We start from the raw sequence: 15839 nt of genomic DNA, 5'->3' as shown, positions 1-15839 counted from the left end.
ATAGAAAAAAAGACTTTTTCCTTGTGATGAGAACCCTTAGGATTTACTCTCTTAACAGCTGTCATATAGAACATACAGCCGTGTTCATTCTATTTATCACGTTGTACATGACATCCCTAGTGCTTACTTATCTTATAACTGGGAGTTTGTCCCTTTTGACCACCTTCATCCAGTTCCCTCTCCCTTTACCCCCTACCTCACAAATCCAGTCTCTTTTTCTGTGAGTTTGTTTGTTTCTGAAGTATAATTGACCTACAACACTCTGTTAGTTCCTGGTACACAGCACAGTGATTTTTTTATATATGTTTCAAAAAAATCACCACGTCTTTTCATAGATAGTTCGTTTCTTTTTTGTGCTAAAGAGGGTACCATCTTTAATTTTCTGGATTCCTACCCTTGACTTCAAGTCTCTCTGTGCCTAGATATAGCCCCAAGTGTTCTCTCTTTAAGTGTGAGTCTCCATCTCTGCTGCTGAGATCTTTTTTTTAAATAAAACATCTTTATTGGAGTATAATTGCTTTACAATGGTGTGTTAGTTTCTGCTATATAACAAAGTGAATCAGCTATACATATACATATATCCCCATATCTCCTCCCTCTTGCTTCTCCCTCCCTCCCTCCCTATCCCATCCCTCTAGGTGGTCACAAAGCACCGAGCTGGACCTGATCTCCCTGTGCTATGCGGCTGCTTCCCTCTAGCTATCTATTTTATGTTTGGTAGTGTATATATGTCCATGCCACTCTCTCACTTTGTCCCAGCTTACCCTTCCCCCCACCCCGTGTCCTCAAGTCCATTCTCTACATCTGCATCTTTATTGAGATCTTGATCCTCAGAACTTGAGTTCTGTCAGCCCTCCTCCTTTTACTCATTCATCTCTCATTTTTAAAATTAATTTTTATTGGAGACTAGTTGCTTTACAATGTTGTATTAGTTTCTGCTGTACAGCAAAGTGAATCAGCTATACGTATACATATATCTACTCTTTTTTAGATTTCCTTCCCATTTAGGTCACCACAGATCATTGAGTTCTCATTATTTATGTTCTCATTAGTTATCTATTAGTTATCTAACCTCTCATTAGTTATCTATTAGTTAACCTCTCAGTAGGTTCTCATTAGTTATCTGTTTTATACATAGTAGTGTATATATGTCAATCCCAGTCTCCCAGTTCATCCCATCCCTCCCTTCCCCCCTTGGTAACCATAAGTTTGTTCTCTACATCTGTGACTCTATTTCTGCTTTGCCAATAAGTTCATCTGTACCATTTTCATCTCTCATCTTAGATCCATGTTTCTTCCTGCTGCATAACTTGGTATCTCATTGACAACTGTCCTTGTGTAAGTCCCTGGCTTCTGCTAAACCCACAAGTTTGCTTGGCCTTCCCTTGTGTGAAGTCTTATCCTTGCCAGGGCCCTGGTATGGCAGTTGACAGGCAGGGAACAGCAGTAATGCTATAGGAATGTTTATGCATTTGCTCTTGGCAAAACTCAAGCCTTTTCTAAGCAGCAAACTGGAATCTTGGTCCTGGGGAGAGAAATCTACAAAGGCCATGTGACTCCAATAAAAAATTCACACACAGACACATAGATACATACCCAAAACACTAATATAATAGTTAAGATAAAAAACACTAATATAATAGTTAAGATAAATCAAAATGAGTTATTAAAATATTTTTTCTTATTTTCATTTCAAAATGGGATTAATATTAGAAAATTTTGAACCTTATCAAATACTGCTGTTCCCTTTTTTTTTTTTTTTTTTTTTTTGCGGTACGCGTGCCTCTCATTGCTGTGGCCTCTCCCGTTGCGGAGCACAGGCTCCAGACGCGCAGGCTCAGCGGCCATGGCTCATGGGCCCAGCCGCTCCGCAGCATGTAGGATCTTCCCGGACTGGGGCACGAACCTGTGTCCCCTGCATCGGCAGGCAGACTCTCAACCACTGCGCCAACAGGGAAGCCCAACACTGCTGTTCTTTATAAAGCAAATGATTCGCATGCAAAATGTATTACTTTCCCTTCTCCCTCTCCCCATCCCATCCTGGAAGTTAAATAGGTAGAAAATCCAAACACAGTGAAAAAGAATGTTGGTAGCTTCATGGGTGCTTGCATTGTAGCAAGTTAGGGATATTTCTGAGGGCCAAGGCTTGACTCAATATCACTAATATGATCCAGGCCTATTTGGTTCAGTTCTTTTATTACCATCTGTAACTGCATTTTTTTTCTCACAGAGAAATAAAATGGTATGATGCAGAAAGAACTCCGTTAAAAGCATTGGAACATTAACCTTTCTTCGTTTCTCTGTACTGATATAAATGACATAATTGCATATTGTGTTTGAATCCACGTGGGAAGTCTGAAGGGATGTTGTGAGAATCCATCTGCAGGTTGTTCAAGCTCTATGAGAATATGAAAAAGGCACTATATTAGGAAAATTCTGCAACAATAACTGAATGCGTTGTTGTTTTACTCTAACAGATGCAAATACGATGGAGGGGGAGCTGGTTTTCTCAAGCCAGCCTTGAGAAAACACAGTGATGGGTCAGGCAGATGAAATGGCTGTAACCGTTGGTATCTAAAGCATCCTCTATGCACAGTCTTTGATGAGAGTGGAGACAATGCCAGGATTTTACGAATGTATGTCATAATTACATTCAGCTATACTCACAATGACCTGTTCTTGACCCATATCAGAGCAATTTGGTAGTTGTGTCTTTTCCAGTGGACTCGTTTTGTTTCTCTTTAAGTGTATGGCCAAATTCATTGTTACAGAACTACAGATGATTTAATTTAACATGAAATGAATAAAAAATGGATGTACTCCCACCTTGATTGCTGTCAGCATTTTAATAGTGGAAGAAGTATCTTTTTATGCCTAGGATTGAACAAGATCTGAGGGACAAAAGGCTTAGAACGCAGGGCTGAGGAAGCATCATGCTGTCTGTCCCCAGGGAGAAAAGAAATCTGTCCTCATTTTGAAATAGCTTTTGACTATGGCTCAGAAACACTCAATGGGCAGCTTTAGAAATTGTAGTACCTTCTTTGACAGAGAGAAAAATCATTATATGTCTGTGTACTCCTAAGGGAGATAGAGAAGGTTAAAAAGTAAATGCAGAAATTATTATGTAATTGTAACAAGTCCCCACACTATGAAGTATTCTTGTTCCTTAAATTAGGAAACACTATGCATTCTTCTGTAAATATAACTTTAAATTTTTCTGGAAAACTTCAGATTTCAATTATTTTGTTTTATATTCAGATCATGTGTCCCAATTCTACATTAAGGGATATATAGATGTATATAAATTAATCAACATGTTAAATATACAAGAGGACTTTCATCACAGTCTTAGAATTTTTTTCTTCAGTATTCTTCAGTCTTTAAAAATATCTCTGTCCAAAATGGTAGTTCTCATTTTGCAGTAGAAGTGAGCTGGGGGCACACATCTCCTGTTTTCTATCAATTACATCTTTCTTTCCCACACTCGAAGGTCTAATCTTAGATTTCCCTCACCTTTCTATTGCAGGCAATAGAAAGTGTCAAACTTAAAATCAGTTTTGAACTTGAAGAGTTTACATAGGGTCAATGGAGTTGAAAGTTAGGATTCTTTTCTGTGTAAAGGGTATGTCAACCAGGAAAAAAAAAATCAACAATTGTTTTTTGTGTTCTGTATGAAGAAGTATAAGAAAACTGACATATAAACAAGACATTTCAACAATATGCTGAGATAAAGCCCTGAAAATTAGTTTACTTTCAAAATGTTGAGAGGTGTCCTTCTTCAATAAAACCACATTTATAGAAAATAGGGGAACACTACTAGTTTGAAAATCGACTGATAGTACTGATGTGAAACCAAGCATATTATCAAAGTATACACTCAGCCAGGGGAAGGCCTCCTATCTACCTAATACATTTCATGTAAAAAATGGTGTTTGTTTGTTATTAAAGCCATTCCTAGGGAGTAGAGTGAAAAGAATCTGAACTTTAGAAGTAAGAGAACTATGCTCCGCAATCACGACTAGACTGAGGATCTGAAGACCCCTTAATGTCGGTCTCCATACCTTCCTTGAAGGATTGTTTTAGGAAGATTTAGTGAGATAACTATGCAAAACACCTAGTGGACTGTCTCCATGTAATTTATTCAACAAAGATCTGTTTCTTTTTCAATCCTAAAAGGAGTATAAGGACCAAGAAAAAAGTAACAGTATAATCTCGCAATCAGGTTTTATAGGAGAAAGTTGAATATGGATCACCTGCCAGAGCCTTAAACAGTGACAAATGAGTAATCTTGGGAAAGAGGAGAAATAATTAGAATATAAAGGATGTTCCAATAATTTTGTCTTAGCGACAGCAAAGGGGCCAATGTGCTGCTGGTGTATGCACTAAAAGCCGTAGCCCTTCTAAGCACAATCAGATGGAATTGCTATCTTCTGGAATTGTCCAATCACTAGCAAGATGGAGGCTTACTTATAAAACTTAGCCATCTGCAGTGATCATTCCTTGTATCTAATTATCAAACGCCATCTCTGAAAAAAAAAGCAGTTGTAAAGTTTGTAAGTTCGGGGAAATAATTTTGTAATATTTTAACTAGTAATTATGCATGGACACAAAAATATGTGATATATACTATATAATGTGGTACTTTACATGTTAGAAAGTACAAAATCTTTGTAATTAAATTAGTTACATTTTGCATAATACTTGTGGGATAATAAGACTTCATCAGTAAATGTTAACTTGACTACAGGTACAGAGACTCTCTTTCCAAAGAAGGCCACATTCACCGGTTCTAGGTAGACATGAATTTTGGGGAGACACTATTCAACTCAGTATATCTCAGTTCTATGATTTTCTCTAGAAATGTTTATTAGTTGGGTCCAAATATTGAGTGAGTTTTAATCAGGGTGATATTTATTAAAAAATTATTATGGTACCACTTCCTGTACACATTAATTTTAGCCAAGAATTATTAAATTAGTTCTTTTAGTGATTTTTGCTAAATGAACAAAATTTGTCTCTTTTTATAGAATTATTTGTCTTCAAGTTAGATTGTGAGTTTTGCATGTTTCTGATGACTTGGAATGAAAGATCAAAGCAAAGAACTACATATTTTTTGCAGTTCAGCTTTTAATTTCAGAAATGTTTCATCATCTGGATAATGGCCAAACTCTGGAGGGCTGGGTACTACTCCCATTCCACCAATGACTATAATGTGGTCCTGGGTCTGTCAAGAAACTATCACTTTTTAAAGATTTCAGCACCTCATAGATTTCAAAATAAATTCCTGCTCCAGAGTTTACAAATGAGAAAACAGAAGCATACAGGAATTAACTGAATTACCAAAGACATTATAATTAAGTAGAGGTTCAGCTGGTGGGACTCGTAGTGCAGTGTTGTTTTTGCTATGCTTACAACTGTTCTAAAACTTTTGCTCCTTATTTATAAAGTGAGGAGAATATAACCCATGACTCTCTTTAGTGGTTGTTGTAAGTATAGAATGAGGAGAAATAAATAAAAGAAATTTGCAAATCCTAGATTCACCTCTCTTCTGGCTTAGACCATTTTCAATAATTCTGGCTACTGACCTTTGGATCTTGATTCCTAAGTCCCTTATTATAGTGAAATAAATAAAGTGAAGTGCATATAAACATGAAACCTATGTCTTACTTTAAAATCAGTAAATATTGGAAAATATTATAGAAATTACTACATTTCTTGTGTTTTATCCCCCCAAATAGCAATTTCTAATGATCAGATGTCATCAGAGACGTTTCCCTATCACGACTTTGTTTCTTCTATTTTCCTAATTATATATGTATCTAGTATTGTGGAGATAACTCTAAAGTTAGCAATTTGTCAGCCTAGAAGAGCAAACAAAATATCAGGGACAGTGTGTTTGAGCACATTTCCAGTTTGTAAACAAGTCTTGGTTGGATAGCTCTGTTTGTGAAGTGGAAATGTGGTCAACAGAACCTTAGTCCCTACAGTCCACAGGGAAGGCTAAATCTGCTTCTGATTCTTACATGATCAACTGCATAAAATATTGATGCAGCTAAGTGATGCATTGCTGCTCATCTCTTTGTACTCAAACTTCACGTGTGTTTACAAAGGGACACTGATCTGGAAGCAGCTCGAAACAGTTACATATTAAAAGTTTGTGGGGACAAGAGATTGCAAAATAAAAGTTTATTTTCCAATTCTCACACTTTCCCTTTGTGTACAGAGCCTGGGCCTACATTTTGATCCTAGCCTACTGACTGGTCATTTTCTTTTCATTTTAAATTTAATTTACAGAATTAAAAACCATAACTGAATTCTATTACCTCTGCTGCGTGCTCTCCAACAGTGCACGTCCAAACAAGCCCATGGCAGCCCTAATCCAGCAGCCCGTGTGATCTTTTGGTCCGAAGGTATGTGAAAGGTAGGAGGTCAGCAGTATCCATATCCTTAATGAATGTCAGCCCTTGAAGCTGGGCTCACCTGCAATAAGAGATTCAAAACTGCTAATTAGCATCACTACATTAAAGCAGAGGAGGAAAAACCTATTGACACCCTGGTCAGTCCCTCTATAACAGCTTTCTACAGCATGGATAACCTCTCCAGGCAGGGTCCATTAAGGAAACAGTCTTAATTCTGTATCTGACAACTGCTTTTATGATATACTGAATCAATCAGAATGTTTCAGTGCTGAATGAAAACTAAATATAGAGCCTTATTCAACATTCTGAACCAGTTTACAAAGTTTGCTTGAATCCTATGACATATTCAGGTGAACTCTATCCTATCATTGGAACAACCCATGAACACGATGTTCTTGGAGGGTGCTGGACAGCTATACAGTCAGAAAGTTAGTATAATAGTTGGCAGGTATAGATTCTCATATAGAAGGAACAACTAGGAAGGTATTATGTATTATTCTTACGGACGAATGGTTATTACCAGAAGTGTTTTTATCTTTAGTTCTCGCTTATTGCAAGAATTATGCTCTTGGCAAAGGATATCCTTTAGTTTCTGTTGAGAACACCCTTAAGGGATCAGATCAAGTTCTGGGGGTTTCCTTGGACTCTAACAAAGTCTCTCTAACAGAAGAGCCCTCTGCTTGCTTTTAAGCTGGCTTCCCCTCTGAGAGGCCACTGCTTCTGATTTCTGGCTCCAGACAAATCCTTTTCTCATGGGGTTTCTGAGGGAGCAAATCTGCTCAACCCGAGTTGCTCCATATTCTCCTGCCCTCCATATTCCCAGCCTAAACTGTTGGGCTTTATCCCTCACAGTTAATAACACATTGGAAACACTCAGGATAAGAGACGAAGAGCTGGGGCACATACTACTTTATTCCGCCTGCCTCCTTTGATGTGCCAGCAAGAACAATAAACTACAAAGTTTTGAATCCCAGTTTTGCCTTCACTAGCTGTGTGTCCATAAGTGAGTTACATACCTCTCTATGTTTTAGTTTTATCGTCCTTAAAATAGTAATTATACATTTGAGAAGACTATTCGAAGAGTCATATGTGATATTTTATATGAAAGTGTTCTAGAATAGAGTAGGACTTAAATAAATAACAGTTTTCTTCCCCTGAAACCTTGCATTAAGCTTCCAAGAAAGAGTAGAGACTAAGGGTAGGTGGGGAATGGTCCTGAGGATTTGTGTTTGGCAGTTCCTTCATGATCTGACAAGTTAGATCCTGTGCTTTGAGGAAACATGTCCCTGTGTGCCTTATCTCACCCAGAGTGGGCCCCCCTCTCTACTTGTCTATACACGTAAAGATCTTCATCGCCTTTGCATGGTTTCTTCCCTCCTTTGTGCAGGTGGGATGGGGAGTCTAATAAGAAATATTTTCTAGTACAATGCCTCTCTAAAAGATGCCACTTGTGTGCAATACACTCCTACTTTTCTATCAGTGCTTTCTACAAAGGGAGGAGCAGGAATATCATGGTCTTGCTAATAGGAGTTACCATGTGTCTTTAGAAATATCTTACAAAGTATTGGACTTCCCTGGCGGCGCAGTGGTTAAGAATCCTTCTGCCAGTGCAGGGGACGCGGGTTCAAGCCCTGGTCCGGGAAGATCCCACATGTCACAGAGCAACTAAGCCCATGCACCACAACTACTGAGCTGACACTCTAGAGCCCACGAGCCGCAACTACTGAAGCCCACGCACCTAGAGCTCCTCAACAAGAGAAGCCACCACAGTGAGAAGCCCGCGCAACACAACAAAGAGTAGCCCCCGCCTGCCGCAACTAGAGAAAGCCTGTGCACAGCAACGAAGACACAACGCAGCCAAAAATAAATAAATAAATTTATTTAAAAAAACCAAAAGAAATATCTTACAAAGTATATTGCCTACATTTTTCCTCATTGTTTTTTCCCCTAAAACACAATAGGCATTTAACACATACTTGCTAAAAAAATAAATAAATAAATTAGCTAGGGGTTGCAGAAGGACCTGGACATTTAGAGATTGGTGAGGGAAAGGCGCGATAGTAGTGAGGAGGAGGCGGCGAGACAGTACGAGGTAACCTCAAGAATCTAAAACTTATATTAGTACAAGGGGTGAGGGAGAATCTTTGGAATGCTCACACATTTGTAAGTCATTCAAGTAGAATACTTGAGAAGTACTATGGTTTTGGTATTGTTTCAGGAGTGCAGGCAAAAGTGAAATGACTGAGTAAGTTTTGACGCTGAGAAAGTTGGAATGCATTAAATGTGGAAGATGCTAAATGAAAACTGGTTTACACGTGAAACAGTGAACTGATTTTATAAAAGCAAATGATTCACTCATTTCAGGTGACTTGGAGGTCTCATGGACTTGTTGAGTCTGGATACGGTCTTATCCAGGATAAAGAGGATCAGTCGTATGTCCTAGGTGCCCGGTGAGATGGAGAAAGTGCACTGGAGGAGGTACTTAGCTCTCTCTGCCACCCCTTCCTCCCTGAGGGATGGAGGGACATCTCCTCTAGGAAAAATAGCAGGCAAAAGCCTCGAGGGTTCTGAGGTCCAGCAATCATGACCTTCTCTAACCCACACTTTCACAGGCAGAAGTAAAAACAGGGTCCAAGAACAAGCCCACCCCACACATAATAGAACCTGGCACCACCTTATGCCTTGAAGACCATTAGGCTTAATCCCAACTTGCCTTTTCTCCCTATTTATAGTAGTCCTTACAAGAAGCCTGGGGTCTTCCAGGTCATCCTGTATCACTTTTTATCTCCAGATTGCTATGTATATCTCCAAATCCAAAACCTTCCCACTGTTCCCCTTGGAACTTTTAGTCTGGACACCAGGTATCCAGTCCTGGAACTGTCCTTAACCCACAATGGGACTGTGAGTAAGTTTGTTTGTTTAGATTTCATCATCTGTAAAATGATGTTGTTGGACTAGGTTGGTGGTTCTTAGCCTGGGGTCGAGGGACTCATCAGCCCACAATGAGCTTCAGGTGCTGCATGCATCTCCTATTGTTGTATGCAAAATTTTCAGGCTGTGTGCACATGTGTACTTTTTTTTTTTTCCCTCATAGAAAGATCTGTGACCCTGAAATGGAGTAGAAGTCCTTGAAGTTACTTATAGTCCTAACTTCATATGATTCTAAGTTTTGAAAGTGGATGGCGGGATACAGGCTGATGTTGCTCTGCACGGCTAGAATGCAGTCTCAGTTCTGCCACAACCTGAGTAAGTCATTCCTCTTTTCTCACTTTGGTTTATATCGCTTATAAAATGAAGGCATTGGCCTAGGTTATCCACAATATTATTTTCCAATTGAAGGAGTACAGGTAATTCAAACAAACCACACCAACAGTAAGAAACACAACCTGGAAGGAAGTAAGCTTGGGAATTCACACTGGTCCCTGCTGGGTCCGTAGGAGTCAGAATCCCAGACATGGTAATGTTCTAAGAGCACTCTGAGAGGGAAGATGGAGAGGTGGTTCCTGCGTAGGATTCTAGAGGAGGGACTCAGTGACCTTCTCAAAGATGGGAGGTCAGGTCTTAAGGATGACTGGGAATGGAGAAGAAAAAGATTCACTGCCTCCTCCAAAGAGACTTGGGATCTGATTCATGGAAAAGATCTTACAGTGTTGGAGAATTTTTTTTGAAGGTTTAAATGGGTGTGTATAGACTAAAGCTCCCTTGTTAGTCTGCTTTTCTCATTAGGGTCCAGATAACATTTTATTTAGAAAATGAATTTGTCAACAACGTGCATAATTTTGATTTGTTCCACCTTCCTCCCAGCTCTCTCCTCCTGCACCTCACGCTCTTGCTAGCGCCTGTTATTTCTCTCTTTATAAGTGTGTCCTGTTTGCTCTGGAAAAGAAATTCATGACTAGGTTGGAAAAGAAGTTTATGACTAGGTTCTAAGAACACACACATAGCACTTCGAGGAAGTTGTCTGAACCCTCTCCTTCCCCAGATACAATGTGGTCTTGGGGACAACAGGGTGGAAGGTGGAAGATCAAGCCAGTAATCCCTTCATTCTTTCATTCAGCACCTACTACATGCCAGACCCTATGCTGATCACAAAGTTAAATGAGACACACTCTCAGAGTCACACCAAAACAAAGCTGGGTGCCTTCACCCAGGGATTTGCACTGGAATCTACTCTGTGTCCAGTGTTTTGCTCCTCCCTCCCTGGAAGTGGGGAGGCCAATTGGATGACGACAAGGAGAGTGTCTTTGGCCAGTAGACAAGTTGTCTTCATTACTCCTATGGGGGCATGGGATTGAATGGGGTATTTTTCTGGGCCTGGCCCAAACTTGGCTGTGCCTGGAGGGCCCATTAGGCTGCAGGTCACAGCAGCTGGATCCCAGGCGCCCAGAGCCGGTCACGCGTCTGGGCTGCCCGCTCCACGAGGTACAATGGAGTCATTGACTATTTATTTACTCCGTACAATAAGGCCGCTGTTGACTTAATTACGGGAGCCTCCCTGCCACCCCAAGGATCTTTAAATGACTAACGGGCTCTACACTGCCACTAACTCATCTCTCCTTACCCTCTTTACGACCCAAGTCTCCCCTACCTGGTCTGGTGCAATAGGCTTGTAGGGAGCTTGAGAGCCAGGAGGTGGTGATCCAGAGGGTAGACTGGTGCTTTTGCTTGAGAGCCGGGGAGGGTTTGTCAGGACTGAGTTTCTGCAAGTTTTAGGGCTGGGCTGAGTCAGGCGCTAGCCCCAGGGAGTGGAGGGCGGCAATACTGCGGCCGGCGCGGAGGAGGGCTTAACTCTACCAGGCCTGCAGGGAAGAAGCAACAAAAGGACAAACGCTTGTCTCCAGCCCAGACGACCAGTCCCTGGGGACGCAGAGTCTCTCTACTTCCCTGGCCTTGGGAATTAGAAACTACAGTGTCCCCAGGGATGAGTGCAGCTCGAGCACTCAGGAGAGCCACGGGATCTCACCTGGCCCCTTCCTTACACAGCCTGGTGGAAAATTGTGCCCCGGCCGAGCGCGCCCGGCCTGTTCCCGCTCAGCCTCACTTAAACCTCCCAGCGAATCGCTGCTCGCCAGCTTCCTCTGGGGGCAACTTGCAAAGTCTCTGCTCTAGATAATAGTGTAGGGCCAAGGATAAAATAGCAACGGTATTGAATAGATGTTGACTTTTCCGACCCAGAGGAGCGGAGATCGGGGATTGTTTGCAGAAGCTAATCGTTTCTACTGAGAAGCACGGGGAGCCGGGTGTGCTCGCCGCCGGCGGCCCCTCCCTGGAAGCCGGGTTGCCGGAAGACTAGGGGACTTAGGCGCCCTTCCCCAACTCGGGCCTATTTAAGAAGTCTTCTAGACTATAGAGCCAGGCCTGGAATGCTCCCCAGGCTTCTTTCTCCAACCTTTGAGTCTGCGACCAACCGGTTTGGTGCCCACCAGATCTCAAACCCAACTCCTTTCTGCAATTCATTTGGGAGGTCAGGGACCTGGGAGGAAAGGAGGCGTCGGCCATTAAGGCGCCAGACCGGCACAGAGACTGTCCGCCGACCCTCCCGCCCCCAGCCCCCTACACTCGGGAGTGTCCCTTTCTGTTTTTAGAAACGAAGGCAGGGAGAGGGGCGCCGTGACTCCGGACGTCTCAGGGGGTACAGGCAGCAAGGGGGAAGCGCATTGGTAGGGTGCACTTGAGGTAGAGGTGGGGGAGAGGCGCAGGTCAAGTTCTTTCCCGTGGAATTCAAAGGGAAATGGCAGTAGTTGGACTAAGAGGGCCACTTTGGAGACTACCAGCTGCTCCTCAAATCCTGGCAGCTGAGAAGTTTCGTTGCCATGGTTTCGGAGAGGCATGAAAGCCACCACCCAGAACCAAACGCGCTCGGGCTACTTATACGTGTTGCCAACCACCCAGGGCCAGGCAAATTCCTTGGCGATTTGCATCACTCCCTAACCTAGCATCACATTCCCAGTCGCCCCATCTCAGAGTAGGCAGGGCTGTACGCTGGGGACGAAGTCCAGGCCGGGGAGTTCATAACGTGGAAGTCTGTGTGGGCGCCCAGAATTGTCGCACTTTCTCTCCTGCGGTCCAGGGGAGAGCGCTGCGCCCTGGTGGCCGCGGCGGCCCAGAGCGCGCCGGGACCGCGGGGAAAAGAGCGCGGCGCCTTTAAAGCAAGAGGCGAGGAACCCCCGCCAGGAGGCGTGTCTGTCTCCGCCGCCGCCGCAGCCGCCGCCGCCGCCGCTGCTGCTCCACGGTCTCCGTCTCAGCTGCCGCCGTCACTTGCGCTCGGCGCCCGCGGCTGCGCTGCTCCGTCAGGGAGCCAGAGACTTCCAGCTCGACCTCCTCCGGCTGCTCCTCCCCGAGGACCACCCCTCCCCCTCTCCGCCCATCTCACCCCCTGCGAAAGGTAAGGGCTCCCCTCCGGTGGGCTCCGCTCCGGGCAGCCTCCTGAGGTGTCTGTTCCCACGAGGATAGGAGGGACCCGGAGTGGGCGAGGGGCATTTTCCGCCTGGCGAGGAAGAAGGCGAAAAGCGGCGCGGCGGAGCCGGTGCGCTCGGGGCACCCGCTGGACCGAGTCCGTGCGAGCGGCTTTGTCCCGCTCGCTTCAGCCAATTCCCCTGCAGGCGCTCGCGTTCTTCCCATAAAATAATTTAACAAGTGGACGGGTCAGGAAGTGGCCTCAGCTACTGGGACTCACGCGAGGCTAAGAGAGGCAGATGGCAAGAAGCTGTGTGTCTGCCTGCGGGTCTGACAAACTCCCCAGCCTTCCTTCCATCTTCCCATTCTTCCATTAACCATGCTCCCTAGTTCCGTGCTGAGAAAGTACAGACATTCATTTTGTCCGGTGCCAGTGTTGAGAGCGTCTGAAAAAACTCGGAGGGCGTCCCATTAGGGCGAGGGGAGAAGTGTCACCAGGGTGGATCACAAACGTCAAGAACTTTTAATGACTCTCATCCTCCGATATTTTTACCTTCAAGGAGTTCTTTACTAAACAAGGGGACCAAGCTGAGCCTTCTTAGAAAATGATTTCCAATTTAGGGATTAAGGGATGTTAGACAACTTACTACTACTGTTATCCTTTTGGTAACGCACAGATTACCTTCTATCATTTCTTCATCTTCATGCTGTAAGTATTATGCCATCAGAAATTACCTTATGGATTAATGATTATTTTAATTTCACGAGATGATTGATTCATTTGAATCTTAATTTGTAGTTTAGTTACTGGAAGATAGGCACTGATATTTCAATCTTGATTTGTCTAAGTTCATTACCTTGTAACTTTTTATAGAAACCATTCCTGTAATCACCAAGGCAGCTTCCAATGGCCCTAAGAACCTATTAATTAAACAAACAAAACGAAACACACTGAGGAAGGTGTTAGAGAAATAAGTGATGCTAGAAGTCTTACCTGCTTGTTTTCTTCTATTCAAACCCGTTTAAGACTGCACAGCTCTGAAATTAAAAAAATAAAAATAAAAAAAGATTACAGGTCATGTAAATCTATTCTAATTCAATTTCTTAATTAAGATACATTTCTTTTCGCATCTAAAAATTAAAACTCTAAATGTCATTAATCATCAGTGAAGCAGAATGTTGGTGGAACAGCTGAAATGTGTTCAGAATCACAAGGGATTGCATAGCATAGCATTCATAGTTAGGAAGGGTGAAGTGCAAATACGCAACAGTGTGGTTTTAACTGATATGAGCTCTGACATTATTCTCTGGCACCTCTAATGCCATGGATGAACAGGCTGTTTATTTTAGCTTAGCTGCAATACAACAGGCCACATGTGTGGAAGAATAGGTCAGGTGTTACTATAAGATGAGGTTTCTCAAATGTCACACAACAGCAGGACTTCAGTGACACGTCAAGTGGAATTCTTAAAAAGAATTTCATGTGAAAAACTTAAATATAGATATAACATGGAAGAACCTTTGAAATTCAAGTTGTCCTGGGATATGTATTTGCTGTTTCTTGCAAAAGGTTTAGGCATTGTCTATTGAAACATTGTGCTGTAAGGATTATTACACATTTGTACATGCCCCAGCAGGTGGCAGCTAACTAGAATAAGATTCATTTTCACTGGGAGGACAGAAAACTAAAATTGCTTCTCAAGTAATAGTGCCCAAGAATAAGAGGTCATTAGTGTCAGTAAATATAAAAATAGAGTGCAAGATGAAGCTAATGGCTTTTTGTTGTTGTTGTTGGAACAAGCTCTGCATGAACATGAAATGCATTTTGTTCTTTGCTAATTTATCATAGGCTTGATATTTCTTCATGTCAGCCTTCTATGTGGTTTTTTTTTTTTTGAGGCTTACTTATAGACACAGCTCCTGTGTGTGCATGCATATGTGTGTGCATTTGCAGTTTGTCATCTCTGCTTTGACCTTGGAACCTACAGAGCTTTGGCTTCTAGAAATAAAGGTTGCCATATGGTTAAAATGAGAAAAAAAGCAAATGAAACCATGGAATAAGGTGTGTAAATCTCATTATTGCTAAATATATACGATCGTCTGACATCAAACAGTGGGTTTGTTTGTTTGTTTTTTCCTTTGAGAAAGGAGCAAATGACAAATTTAAAAATGAGTTAAATCTGGTCAGTGAATACTATATAATGACTCTATCAATCCTTCATATTGCCCCAGAACTATGATGTATGGTATCAGTATTGTGGAGAAACTTGTAATAACTTCACAATTGCTTTACTATAAGGCATCTTCTATACCACCAAATCATTTTGTTCTAGTATTGGGGAGGTAATTTTAGGGTTTTTGTTGTTGTTTTTGCCCTGGGAGTGAGTGAAGTTTAATGAGAAAGAATGAAAATTAATCTGATAACCCTTGTAACAGATGGAAATCTGGAGGTGGAGAATTCTAAAGCAATAACTAATTGTACATTTTAGAAATGTCTTTAGCCACTGAACATTGACAGCATTATTCAGTATTCTGAATTTTGGTGGACTTTCAGGCAATTTTCTGTACTGAGAAACAAGAAGTTTAGTGCTCATAAGGGAACTCACAGTTAATGTAAGTGGCTTTTGTAGTAGTTTGCCCTGGAAAGGGATGGCTATTCGCACATCCTGGGTATGCTAAGCAATCCCAGTTAAGTCACACTGAAATATACACACAACACAGTTGACAAAATAGTCCTTCTGACGATGTGAACAGTGCAATAATTCAAACTCCCAGAGTCTGTACAGCAGAAATATGCACATTGTCACTTCAAATGGCACACTACCCATTCAATGTACCACTTTCAAGGTACTGCTCCAGAATAAATTGATGTCTGGAGCGCTGTCCGCGGTACTGAAGAAAGGTCGTCTCCTGTCTTGCAGAAGTTCAATTGGACAGGTGGAGTTGCTGTCTGTGGTGTTGAAGCCTTTCGGATTAGCTGATGGATGTAAATGAGCCTAATTTAGCATATGTGCAAAATTGGTT

At 42.2% G+C, this 15839-nt stretch overlaps 1 protein-coding gene across 3 annotated transcripts in view; it reads left to right on the top strand.

Annotated features, from left to right (window-relative positions):
- The first annotated feature begins 6365 nt into the window (after positions 1-6365).
- GRIK2 (glutamate ionotropic receptor kainate type subunit 2) overlaps positions 6366-15839 on the top strand; it is a 648281-nt gene continuing 638807 nt past the window's right edge. For 2 of the 3 annotated variants that reach the window (XM_082633756.1, XM_082633752.1), the window contains exon 1: positions 12450-12804. The gene's annotated coding sequence lies outside the window, so the exon portion shown is untranslated. Of the gene's footprint in view, positions 6411-8783; positions 8898-9513; positions 9666-12449; positions 12805-15839 lie in introns of those variants that run through there. The other variant, XM_082633753.1, reaches the window with a different exon arrangement.

This window comes from Mesoplodon mirus (genome assembly GCF_964341445.2).
Source record: "Mesoplodon mirus genome assembly, chromosome: 10".
In the NCBI taxonomy this organism is placed as follows: domain Eukaryota; kingdom Metazoa; phylum Chordata; class Mammalia; order Artiodactyla; family Ziphiidae; genus Mesoplodon; species Mesoplodon mirus.
Note: the sequence above shows the minus strand (reverse complement) of the source record. Positions and strands in the feature narration are given on the sequence as shown.